Here is a 13,708-nt window from a genome sequence, read left to right as displayed (position 1 = left end):
TGCTGCCCCTGGGACACCAGTTCACTCTCGTGCTGGGTGGGGGTTTGCTGGCGTCCATCCAGCTCTCTGGGGCTCTCTTCATGCCCCCTGAGGGTGGCCCATGTGTGTCCTCTCAAATGTCACTTCCTCTGGAATCTTCCCTGGCCCACTGGGGCTCCCTCCCTCAGGGCTGTCTGCACTGGACTCGGCTTCTTCCTGCTTGAGTCCTGTGAACTCTTCAGCAGAGGGTCTGCGGTGGCCCATGACCCCGATGGGGAGCTCTGACCACAGACCCTTCGGGCAGAGTGGTGTCCAGTGGGCAGGACTGTCTTGTCTCCACCAGGGCACTAGGGCTAAGGCACTAGGCTCGAAGTGTGACCTTGACCTCAGCGCCACCGGGAATATCAGGGATGCCAATGATCATACCTCACCCCAGAGATGACTCAGAGGCCCTGGAGAGGGGCCAGGGGGTCTGTGCTGATCAGCCCCCTACCTGGAGGGACTAGAGGAGAATGTGAGGGTCCTGTGAGGCTCCTCTGGCAGCCTTCTCCCCCTCCCCCATCCCCTGCCCACTCGAGTTTCAGCAGAAGCCTCCAAACCCACTGGATGAGACCCCCATGCCCTAAAGGAACGCTTAGAGGAGCTAGATTGTCACTCATCACTTAAAACCAAGGGTCTACCAGCCCACTGGAGATGAGGCCAGACCGGATTTTGGCAGAAAGGGAGCTGAGTGTCCATCAGTGGTTCCAGCTAAAGGCTGATCAGCGACTGCCTTGGGTCCTGGGCTGCTGGCCAAGCGCACCTGATCGGACTGGGAGGCTGTGCTAATGAGGGCTGGTGGGGGAAGAAAAGGAGGCGGAAATGCCAGGTGAAAGTCCGAGACTCAGCGGAGGACGCTGCCTGGAATCCTGGTGATGCTGGCTGCTTTGTCAGGCATGGACGTTTAATTTGTCGTGTTCATGGACTCGAAAAATGTTCCTGCCAGAAACGAACCCTGAAGGTCACTTTGTGCTGTTTTTAAAATTACATTTGAGAACAGAGGTCTCGGCCACTCTTGCCTCCCTGAGGCCTCAGTTCACCCCGGGAAGTGGATGCTCTCAGAGCCTGGAGGGGAGGGGGGCCTCTTCTCCCCTAGGCTGCTAGGGGGTAGGGGTGAAGATCCAGGGGTGCCGGGAACTCATCAGAGGGGTTATGCCAGTTCCAGTAAGTCCACCCTGGTTGTTGGAGGCTTTCGAAGAGCTGAGGATACGTAACTCCTTTATACTCCTTATTTTTGCCCATTTCTTGGGCCAAAGAGAAATTTGCACAGTGCCCACTCTATCCAGCATTTGCCGTGGTGAGAAACCAAAAACATCACTGGGCTCCATCTCTGCCCTCCTCCAGGGAGCTCAAAGGCAGAGCCACTCGGGGCAGACGTGCATAACCCAGCCACCTCCTCAACCTTGATGCACCAAGCAGTGGTGTCAGGACTGGGGTTACCACATGAGTCACTCTCCAAAGTGACAGGACGTTTGTGACAGGAGCCGGGGACACCATTCACAGCCAAGGACAACCCCACCAGCAGGCATGAAATCAGACCCTCCTGGGCAAGTGAGGGGCAGGCTCGCCTCCCTGGGAACTGGTTGAGGGTAGTCATGAGGGATTGCTGCTGTCGTGTTGCAACTGAGCAAAGAGTGCACAGTGGCTGCCAAACACTGTGCTGACCCTTATCTGTGTGCAGCAGAGAGGTTACGGCCACGGCCCTGTGGTTAAGAGCAGGTGGGATTTGATGTAAGAAAAAGCAGAGACATTACTTTGCCAACAAATGTCCATCTACTGAAGGCTATGCTTTTTCCAGTAGTCACGTATGGATGTGAGAGTTGGACTGTAAAGAAAGCTGAGCGCCCAAGAATTGATGCTTTTGAACTGTAGTGTTGGAGAAGACTCTTGAGAGTCCCTTGACTGCAAGGAGGTCCATCCAGTCCATCGTAAAGGAGATCAGTCCTGGGTGTTCATTGGAAGGACTGATGTTGAAGCTGAAACTCCAATATTTTGGCCACCTGATGTAACTCATTTGAGAAGACCCTGATGCTGGGAAAGATTGAGGGCAGGAGGAGAAGGGGACGACAGAGGATGAGATGGTTGGATGGCATCACTGACTCAATGGACATGAGTTTGGGTAAATTCCGGGAGTTGGTGATGGCCAGGGAGGAGGCTTGGCATGCTGCGGTCCATGGGGTCGCAAAGAGTCGGACACGACTGAACGACTGAACTGAACTGAACTGACAGATTGGCGTGGAAGGTGGCAGTTGGCTAGGTGAGGATGCAGTGGGTACCCAGCTTTGTAGCTGAGTCCCGGAGCGTGCCTAGTCTCCTCCCATCCCGCCTGCTTCCGCACAGATGAGGCCACAGCCATTTTCTCCCAGCAAAACTGGGCCCCTACTGTTCCCCTGCTCCCAGCTGCCCACAGTTGGCAAAACAGCAGGACCTCTGTGCCCAGGGCCCCCTCTGCGGGTCCCCATCCTGGAGGCTCAACCTCCCCGCAGGTGGCCTCCGCGCTTTTTCTCCCTCAGCCTCTGCTCAAGGGCCCTGAGATGCCACTTACCCACAGCTTCTTGGGAGGTTTTTACGGCCTGCTGCCCCATCCCCTCTTCAGAAAGGCCTTCTTGGCTGCCCTCTGGCAGGTGCAGGCCCCGCTGGCACCTTCTCGACCATGCTCTGTTCCATGTCAGACCCTGACTGGGGGTGGGGGCCGTCTCTCACACCTCAATTCCCCTGCAGTGACCCCAGGGGATCAGCTGCATTTTATTTCTAATTGCTTGTCCCCCACAGTTACCATGACAGCGTAGACAGTTCTCAGATAGCTGCTGAGTCAGTTGGCTTTAGTCTCCTGGTGCATCTCCAGGAAAGGAGATCCCTCTGTCCACCTGGTGCCACCTCCAGCGTCTTCTGGGGACACGGAGCATTGGTGCTAGGGAATCTCAGGGTTGGGCGGGATCCTGGGGATGGCCTGTCCACCCCGGGCCTAGTGACTGCTCCAGGGTGCACACGTGGCCCTTGTGTCCGCCCTGGGACCCAGGGTCTCAGTTCAGTTCAGTCACTCAATCGTGACCGACTCTTTGTGACCCCATGGACTGCAGCACGCCAGGCCTCCCTGTCCATCGCCAACTCCCGGAGTTTACTCAGACTCCTGTCCATCAAGTCGGTGATGCCATCCAACCATCTCATCCTCTGTTGTCCCCTTCTCCTGCCTTGAATCGTTCCCAGCATCAGGGTCTTTTCTAAGGAGTCAATTCTTTGCATCAGGTGGCCAAAGTATTGGAGTTCAGCTTCAGCATCAGTCCTTCTAATGAATATTCAGGACTGATTTCCTTTGGGATGGACTGCTTGGATCTCCTTGCTGTCCAAGGGACTCTCAAAGAGTCTTCTCCAACACCGCAGTTCAAAAGCGGGGTCTCATACTCAGGCTTTGAAGATGGTAGGTGTGGTGGGCGATTATGTAATGCTGATGACAGGCGAGAAGGATGCTCACCATGGGGGAAATGCCTTAGATGGTCTGTCTTTGGGTTCCGTCCTCCTGAGGCCACACCACTGCTTTCCTTTTAGGAATCTGAGCTCAGGGCAGGGAGGAGCCCCGCTGTGTGTCCCTCAGCAGGACCTCAGGCCAGGCCACATCCCTGGGTAGCGGGATGGGGTTGCGGGGGGGGCACCTGAAAGTGTGAGCTGATCCTGTGGTAAGTGCTGGACATGGGTGGTCAGGGGCATTCTGAAGCAGGTGGGTAACCAGGTATGACTCAGTGTCACAGGGATCCCTAGAGCCAGCATGAAGGGTTACCACAGGGAGTGGAAGAGGAGGAATGGTCAGAGAACAGGCTGGAGTGAGAAGGGGTGCGAGGGAGGGCACATCACGCCCTCCATCAGCCCCAGCCCTTGTCTGATGAGGACACTGAGGATCAGAGTGGACTTCAGAAATACAGCAGGCGTGTCGTAGGCTTCCAGGGGAGCTCGCTTGACTCCGAGGTGAGCTGACTTTCCACCATACCAGAGAAACCCTGTGTGACCTTTTATTCTCCGCGTTCTGTGATTTTTTTGGTCTAAGTCTTTCCATCCAGCCCTGCAGGCTACCATTGGGTCTCTTTCAGGATCACAGGAGGGAGAAACCCTTTCCTCTGAGCTTTTCCCTTCCTGTTCTGCTCCAGTGGACACTTGTAAGCTCTGAATGGAGACTGCAGGCTCCTGGCTCACACGGGCTGGCGGGTGGTTCTGAAAGCAAAGCAGCTCCTACGTGCGGCCGGCCATGCTGACCGGGTGGCAAACCCCGGAGAACACTTGGTCCGGGGCGGACAGGCCGTCTCCTCCTCACTCCCATCTTGGAGGTGCAGCTCTCTGCAACCTTCACGCTCCCCTGTGTTGTGCTGTCTGGCCCTCGAGACTAAATGGATTCACTTTTACTGAAATAACACATTGCAAATATTTCGTGGCTTCTAGTAAAGTTCGGTTAAAAAGAGTTGAAATTGGAACTTAACAAGAGAAGTTCAAAAATCTTCCTTAAACTCTGAAAATAAGTTCACTTGGCTAGCATCCAAGAGGAAGAAACTTCATCCCCAGTGATAATTCTCTTGAGAAGCTAAGAAGTCACTAATGGCAGAAGAGAAAGGGTCTTGAGCAAACAGGCATCTGTAAGGAGGGCGTAAAGGCAGAGAGGGGCTTCTCCGGTGACTTAGTCAGCAGAGAATCTGCCTGTGTTGAAGGAGCCTTGGGTTTGATCCCTGGGTCAGGAAGATCCCCTGGAGAAGGAAATGGCTACCCACTCCAGTATTCTTGCCTGGAGAATCCCATGGACAGAAGAGCCTGGTGGGCTATAGTCCAGGGTGTCGTAAAAGAGTCAGACACAACTCAGTAACTAAACCACCACCATCCCCAAAGGAGGAGAGGGCCTGCCTGCCCACCCCACTGCTAGCCATGCTCCATCCCACCACAAGGGCCCCTCTGGACCTGCCCCGAGGCGGCTTATCCTGTTTCTGTCTGTGCCTTTAGGGAAAGCGCTGGGCGCCAGAAAGCTGGCCTGGCCTCCTCCCTCTTCCTTTGAAACCTGCAATCCTATTAATTACCAGATTCACTGCCATACACCTTCTTTTGATAAGCCCGGGTTTATTCAGGCCAGCCCTGCTCGGCGTCTGCATAAGCCCTGCCCGCTCGGTAATTGCAACTTCCTGCCAGGTTTGGCTGCTTCCGGCAGGATGCACACGCTTCCGCAGGCTCCCAGGCCAGCTTTGGGCCTTTGGCTGCACATTTGGCTTGCTCGTTGGGTTAACAGAGGAAAAGGGTGTTGAACAGGATTCAGTGGGAGGGAAAGCTTCCAGCTCCTGGACTCTCAAGTATTTAGTTAAACATGTTTTGATTTTCCAAAAGAAGGAGGGAATTTGTAGATGGAAGAGTTTCCTGAAGACCAAGACAGGAATGCATGAGCTTTCGGTTCAAACTGTCTTGTGTATTTTTTTTTTTCCTCCCTCTCATTTTCCCTGGAAATAAAGGGAATTCCAGGTAAAGACAAGGGCAAAAGTACCCTTAGTGAAAATGAGCCAGAAACAAAAGAAAAAATCAGTAATAGTGATCTTGTTTTCATTTAAAAGTGTAGTATTTTGTTAGCCATGGATTATGCATTAATTTTGATTCCTTAGGTACTGCATTAAAAGAAAAGATGTATCGTGAGCACTGATTTTTTTTTCTTTTTGACATCTTCAGTTTTACACTCAAAGCCTCACTGTCCTGTGTCCCTTCACCCCACTCCTGGCCTGAGGCTGACCCCTATGTCACAGGCCATTGGTATCACTTTAGCATAGATTCACTGATGGAGGTAAAGAAATAGACTCACCCATGCCTCCCTGGCCCCATGCCTGGCTCTCCCTTCTCTGTCTGGAGTGCCTGCTCCATGTGCCCTTCTTTTTAACCCTTTTTTTGTTCCTCTGATGCCTGGAGAACCCCCCTCGTCCATGCTTCTACACCACTTGTGGCCACCTGTGCTCTAGCCCTGACCTCCCTGCACGTAAAATTCCCCCATCCGGGTCTGCTTCTGTGTTCCTCAGCAGACATCAAGGTTGCGTGCCAAGCTTTATTTACTTATGCCTTGCTTGGTTTTCTTAGTATATGGTTGGTGGGCATTCACTGCACGATTGAAATGCAGTTGCCTGGTGCTGAGATGGGTTTTTTTCAGTATCAATGAACTGTTAGTCTGAAAAAAGGAGCTGGTCTGTGTGAGTCCTTGGCCTTTTTCCTGCGACCATGGGGCCTGTCCACTGATCTAGTGATCACTGGTCAGTGGCTGGACCAGGATGAAGAAGGTGCTTACCCCTGAGAGTGTAGGAATTTGGAAGTGGGGGAATGACCCAACAGGAAGCCCAGTGGCTGGATGGGGAGGGAAGGAGAAGGGGTAGGGAAGATATTGGAGACACCCACTACATGAGGCTCATTAGTCAATATTTGCTGACCAGCTACAGCGTTTAGTTGACTAAGAGATAAATGAGTTATGCTTTAAACCACAGGTGTAATTGGATACGGGATGGGGGGGGGGGGTGGGCCAGCAGTAAAGGTGGGAGGCCCTGCAGACAGGGGACTCAGGGAATGAGTCCTTGGGGCACCGAAGGGCCCAGTGGATGGACGATACTAACGGAAGGAAGCGATTAGGTGATTCCTTTCCAAAATGTAGATCTTCGGAGGGATCTGCACATATATTTTTTCCTTTAAACTCAGGTCGGGGAAACAAGGAAGCTAAATGCTGTGGAAAGGCTATTGGTAACTCCTGCCAGAATAGCTTGATAATATTTTTAGTTTTACTGCTCTGGGATATTTAAGGAAGATAAATAGGTTTTACAATGAGATGACAGGGCGCAGACTGGCGGTTATAAGCTGGACTTCTGGAGAAACCGTGGGTGATGATTTAGGAAGGTCATAAAATGGAAAAGCAGAAAACAAAAACAAAACCAGTGGTATGTCAGAATCCCAGAAGTGATTCAGGCCTGAATGGAGATGGTTTAGTTATCTAGGACTATATGAAAAAGTACCCCTACGTAACCGCCTGAAAGGACAGCCATCGTTTTGGGTCTGGTTCTGTGGGCCTGGAACGGGGGCTTGGGCACCTGGATGCCCACCCTGGGGCTCTAGGGAGAGGGCTCTTTCTCACCATCTGGTCACCTCCCTGAAGTTTCTTTCCATGGACCCCCATCTTCCTTGGCGGCAGCTAATCTCATGGGTTGGTGACGGTGTACATATGGTGGATGGGCTTCTGCCTGCGGAAACACAAGCTGTGAGAATTGGAGGCAGGGGTGGGTACTGATATTAGGTGTTAGATGGCTTCCCAGGTGGCGCTAGTGGTAAAGAACCCACCTATCAATACAAGAGTCACAAGAGATGTGGGCTCAATTCCTGGGTTGGGGAGATCCCCTGAAGGAGGGCATGGCAACCCACTCCAGTATTCTTGCCTGGAGAATCCTGTGGACAGAGGAGCCTGGCGGGCTACAGTACATGGGGTTGCAAAGAGTCGGGCACAACTTCCACCCAAGCACTCGTTGGGTGAAGAGAGGTGGGAGCTGGGCACAGGGGACCGACTGCTAACTCATGGAGAGGGGGTTGGGGCACTGGAGATCCCTGTCGTGAAGGCCCTTTAGCTGCCCTTCTGGAAATGTCTGTCTAGTCAAAGCTATGGTTTTTCCAGTAGTCACATATGGATGTGAGAGTTGGACTGTAAAGAAAGCTGAGTGCCAAAGAATTGATGCTTTTGAGCTGTGGTGTTGGAGAAGACTCTTGAGAGTCCCTTGGATTGCAAGGAGGTCCAACCAGTGAATCCTAAAGGAAATCAGTCCTGAATATTCATCGGAAGAACTGATGCTGAAGCTGAAATTCCAATACTTTGGCCACCTGATGCAAAGAACTGACTCATTTGAAAAGACCCTGATGCTGGGAAAGATTGAAGGTGGGAGGAGAAGGGTATGACAGAGGATGAGATGGTTGGATGGCATCACCAACTCGATGGACATGACTTTGCGTAAACTCCAGGAGTTGATGATGGACAGGGAAGCCTGGCGTGCTGCAGTCCATGGGGTCGCAAAGGGTTGGACATAACCGAGCGACTGAACTGAACTGGAAATGTCAGGGGTTCCTGGATGCTATGATTTCTGCAGATCCTGCCAGTCAGGTGTGTGTTGGTGGGGGGGGCATGATTCCAGCCAGGGTAGGGGGTTCTAGCCTGAAAGAGTCCCAGGTTGGGTGAAGCCCAAGGGCCCTGTGACCTCAGAGGAGGCGTCTGCCCTTTATCATCTGCCATGTCAGACTGTCTCAGCCAGGGTGGAGGCCCTAGGGAAGACAGTGATGCCTGCAGACCCTGTGGGAGCACTGGGGCATCCCCACCAGGGGCTCACCTCGAAGGACACATGGCTTTGAAGGCTCTGTGTGGGGCAGAGGCTGGGGCCCCCCACAGGGGCAGTGTGGCTCCTGACCGGACAGCCCAGCAGTGCTCAGAGGTTCTTAATGGTGTCTGGAATCAGCACCAGATGCTTTGCAAGGACTGTTTGCCCGAGGGTGTGGCCACTGCAAGAGAGCGGGTCTTGATTAACTGATAAACCAGGGGCCAGATTGTTGGGAAAATAAAGGAATGGGAATGTTCTGTTAGATCCACAGCATCCTGTATTCCAGGAAGAACCCCTGAGGCCTGAGTCAGGGCCCCCTCTGGCCCTCTCTGCTCCCTCGACCCTCTGGCCCGGAGGAGGAGGGTGAAGGGGGCGGGCTCACTGCTGATAGTCAGGGGTCCCAGGACGAGGGCGGGGCAGGGGTCTGCTCTCCAGTCTTCCCTTCTGCATCCCACTCCCTAGTCCGTTCAGCATTGTGAAGGGTACCGCCAGCGGCCTGTGGACGCCTCAGGTCTAGAACCTGAGCTCCTTCCCACGCCCCCCAGAAAGCAGGTCCTCAGACCTGGGGTGTTCACAGCAGGGTGCGGTCCCTCCTGGGAGGACACCCAGCCCACTGCCTGCTTTTTCTCTGAGCCTGTGGCCCCCAGATGTCAGCAGGCAGAGGGCTTCTTTTTCAAGGATGTTAAGTGTTTGCCAGGGACACGTTTCCAGGTCCTGTGATGGCAGGACAATTCAGTCTTGACCTAGAAGCTTTGGAAAGATTCTGAAGAGGGATCGGTCACTGGCAGAAGCCTGGGGCCACGCTGGCCTGTCTCCCTGCTGCTCTGCATGGAGAGCCTGGTTTCTTGGCGGCCGCTCTGGGTGTCCCGGTTGGCAGCCAAAAATCCATCTCGTATGCAGTCAAGAACATTTTATGCAAACCATCACTTGAAGCTGGACGAGGGGAAACAAAACAAAACAAGCCTGAGCGCTCAGAGGCCAAAGGGGCCTCCAGATATTCCATGGGAACAGCCCTGATCTGTCCCTCCTGGGCAACCGCCTCTCCAGGAAGCCTCAATGGGGTGCCATGAATGTGACCTTTATTCTTCTTGGCCTTGTGCAGAGTCAGGTGAGGTTATTGCAAGTAGAATATAGAAATATTCCTTTTTCATTCCAAAAAGGGCTCTTAAATGTCAAATGAAATGAAATGAAATCATTGTATCGGGGCAGAACATATATAAGTTGCAGATGGCGTGGTCTTTCTATAAATTCCCCCAGCCTCACTGCCTCCTCTTGGGTTTTATTGACCTGGGCCAGTTTAAATAAAGTTCAAACACACTTATTAGTTGAGCAAATGTCATCTGCTAGAGTCTGAGCAAAATTCATTAGCTCACTTCTCCTCCCTCCCCCCACCTCCCCACTCCTCTGCCCACCCCAAGCCCCCAGTGTTCGTCTGGCTTCCTTGCCGGGCTAATTATAAGGTTCTCTGACAGCAAGTTCATATGACATAGTTTAACTCTTTGGTCCACCTTTAACACCTGAAAGTGAGCAAATAAAATGCCAGGTGCTCAGCATCCCGGCGGAGAAGGCAATGGCAACCCACTCCAGTACTCTTGACTGGAAAATCCCATGGACGGAGGAGCCTGGTGGGCTGCTGTCTGTGGGGTCACACAGAGTCGGACATGACTGAAGTGACTTAGCAGCAGCAGCCCGGGGGCCTCAGCACCTTTGGGTGCAGGCCCTTTAGAGCAGGGCGGCTGCAGGGGAAGGGGGTGTTCGGCAGAGGGGGCGGTGGTGTGGTGGAGGTGAGAGGAGGGGACCCACCTGGAGAAGGAAGGCCAGGCCACGTGATAAACATGCCCAGCTCCAAAGACTGGAGCCCTCTGCACAGATGTTGCAGTGTTATGAGATAATTTGCGGGCCTCTGTGGGGTGAAAGGGTGGATTTGTCAGAAAGGGCACATACCTAGGGCGGTCTTTTCAGGAGCCGCACGGGCACTTCATTACCATGTCAATCCTGGGAGGAGGCCCACTTTAGCACAGCAGTCGGCGGAATGCATATGGAGTGCAGGGACCCCTGAATGAATAGTGAATGGAGAACCAGCTGAGATCTGCCTCCAGCTTTGTTCGCAGATGACCAGGGTAAGGGACCCCGGAGCCTGCAGCCCAGATGGTAGGAGGAGGCTGTGATCCGGCGGGTTTCTCTCCTTTCCCTCGATATCCTATCACTTGTGGGGCTTTTTCTTCCTTACTTGTATAGATACTGTGTTGTGTTAGTCACTCAGCCGCGTCTGATTCTGCGACCCCATGGAGTGCAGCCCGCCAGGCTCCTCTGTCCATGAGATTCTCCAGGCAAGAATACTGGATTGTCTTATCATACCCTCCTCCCGGGGATCTTCCCAACCCAGGGATCGCACTTGGTTCTCTTGCATTGCAGACAGATTCTTTACCGTCTGAGCCACTAGGGAAGCCCAATATGTATTCATACTGCGGTGGCCTAATCGGGTCTTCTTCGATTTCCTCACTTCACTCATGCGAACTTCTCTTTGGGGGACTTGGAGATGAAACGCAAGAGGATCTGAAGCAATAAACATTTACAATTTCTCCCCTCCAAAATAGAAAGTTAAGACACTCAAGTCTGTGAGTTGTAGAAATCGCTGAACATGTAATTAAGAAATCATGGAAAAGACAAAGTATTTGAATGGCGAGTTCAGAATTACTTCTGGGTTCTCCTGAGTGAGCTGGGCGACATCCTGAGGAGGAGTGCTGTAAATCAAAGGACTGGCATTATCTAGTTTCCTTTCTGGCTTTAAAAGTTAGAACAGATGTCACCAGAGAGGACAAAATGGATTTTACCCACCAAGAGGGGCTTTTCTTGCCTCGTAATAGGAAGCGCCTTGAAATGCTAATATCCGCAGTCTGTGTTGCCGGGGTTTGCATAGAGATGGTGGGAAACAGCTCTGATCCCAACAAAACCTTTTGTTATTAATCAAGAAAATCTGGTCTTCTGAAGCAGCAAAGAACTGGAAATTAGTGAGGCCACTGGCAATGAGGCCAGGGAGCGAAAATGAGGGAGAAGATTCCAGCACCCTACTAAGACATGCTGCGGGGGGGAGGGGGCCCGCTGGACGGCGGGCGCCCCCCAGCCTTCTCTGCTCTCCCTGAGCCTTCAGATTTGGAGGGGGAGGGATGACAGCTCTTGTCTCTTGTGCGTTAAAGCCGTGTGTTTTCTTTTTCGGCAATTTCAAGAAGCAGGCTGGAAGAGTCTCCGTTAAAAGCACGCTAATGAAGTAGTGCTAAGAAAAGAAAGCTAAACACCACAAAATCAAAGTGGAGCATTTTGCTCAGCTAATGGGCTTGATTATGAGATTTTACAGGCCCTTTTATAAACTTGAATTTTATTTTGTGCTGGAGAACAGGAAATTTCTGTTTGGTTTTAAACATACATGATCACACCACCAAATATTCCTAATTTAAGCCTGTGAGAGTCGAACAAGATTTTTATGTCTAAGAAAGAAAGGGGTGGAATCAGCTCCGCCAATGGTAGTTAATAAAAGCACAAACTTTAAGCATCGTATTTTACAAAAATGGAAGTGGGGGCTGCAGCCACACTGGTGGCCTGTCTTCATTTCCTCCGCCCCTTGGGGTGCTCAGAATCTCCCTGCCCGTTCCCTTCCGTGCCAGGTGTGTCCACCTGGCTGCACCTCCTCAACTAAAGCAGGGCCAGCCACTGCCTCATAGGGTGTACAGCATCCCTGGCCTGCTCCCACTAGATGCCAACAGCACCCTTCTCCCGAGTGACCCCCCAAATGTCTCCAGACTTCACCAAGAGAGTCCCTGCTTGAGAACCCCTGAGCTTGTTCAACCAGCTGCCCCAGGGGGATAACAGCCATGCTTGGAACTTTCTAGCTGCTCAGCGTCCAGCCTGGCATGGGACACAGAGTTGTGGGGTGAACCCATGCTGGGGCAGTGATGCCACTGAGAACTTAGTAAAGGACGGACAGTGAAAAGCCAAAGTCGCTCAGTTGTGTCCAAGTCTTTGCGACCCCATGGACTATACAGTCTGTGGAATTCTCCAGGCCAGAAGACTCGAGTGGGCAGCCTTTCCCTTCTCCTAGGGATCTTCCCAACCCAGGGATCGAACCCACATCTCCCACATTGCAGGCGGATTCTTTACCAGCTGAGCCACAAGGGAAGCCCAAGAATACTGGAGTGGGTAGCCTATCCCTTCTCCAGCAGATCTTCCCGACCCAGGAATCAAACCAGGGTCTCCTGCATTGCAGGAAGATTCTTTACCAACTGAGCTATCAAAGGACAGACAAGCCAACACCAACAGCAGACTTCATGCCCTCATTCTCCTTCCCCACAGGATGGACAGTTTTGGATTTTCCCTTCTAGAAAGTCAGCTGGAGGGGAGAAAACAGAAGGAAGCAAGAAGCCCCAATAGTCCATAGCCCAGATGAGCAACTCCATGTTGGGTGTGTTAATCTAAAGTCTGCATATTGGCCCCGTGGGCAGATGGCATCCACATGGAATAGAAACAGGGCTGCCATTGGGTTTTCGGTTTAGTCTCCAGCAAGATTTCAAGTGAGGCCTTGCTACTCTTTCAATGATGCTTCATTATCCTTGTAGGGACACCTTGCTTTTTGGAACAAGTTATTAAAAAGTTACCTGTAGGTACGATGAGAAGTGTTCACCTATGAAAATGTATGCATTTTTCTACTGAAAGTGAACTTAGAGAAAACCTGTTATAAAGAATTTAATTACATCATCATTGACTGTATCTGTACCTTCACTCAATTAATTTCTGAGAGTTTGATACTGAAACTCTAACTAAAAATCTTAATTTATCTCCTTAAACGGTTATAATATATAGTGGCACTACACGTAACTTTGTTCTATATTTTCCAAGTCTCCTATAAATGTGTCATCATACTTTCATAATTCAAAAAATCAAAAAGGAAAGATAAAAATAAATAAATAAATATAAACAAATTTAATTATACCATCATTGATGGTATCATCAACCTCTTCCCCGTCCTGCTGCTGCTGCTGCTGCTAAGTCACTTCAGTCGTGTCCTACTCCGTGCGACCCCATGGATGGCAGCCCACCAGGCTCCCCTGTCCCTGGGATTCTCCAGGCAAGAACACTGGAGTGGGTTGCTATCTCCTTCTCCAATGCATGAAAGTGAAAGTGAAGTCGCTCAGTCCTGTTAGACTCTTCGCAACCCCATGGACTGTAGCCTACCAGGCTCCTCCATCCATGGGATTTTCCAGGCAAGAGTACTGGAGTGGGGTGCCATTTCCTTCTCTGCTTCCCCGTCCTAGGTTTGCCAAAACTATGGTGCGTGCATCTCTAGAGAAACACTG

This window comes from Ovis canadensis, chromosome 3, assembly GCF_042477335.2.
Source record: "Ovis canadensis isolate MfBH-ARS-UI-01 breed Bighorn chromosome 3, ARS-UI_OviCan_v2, whole genome shotgun sequence".
NCBI lineage: Eukaryota > Metazoa > Chordata > Mammalia > Artiodactyla > Bovidae > Ovis > Ovis canadensis.
This window is presented reverse-complemented; position numbering follows the sequence as displayed.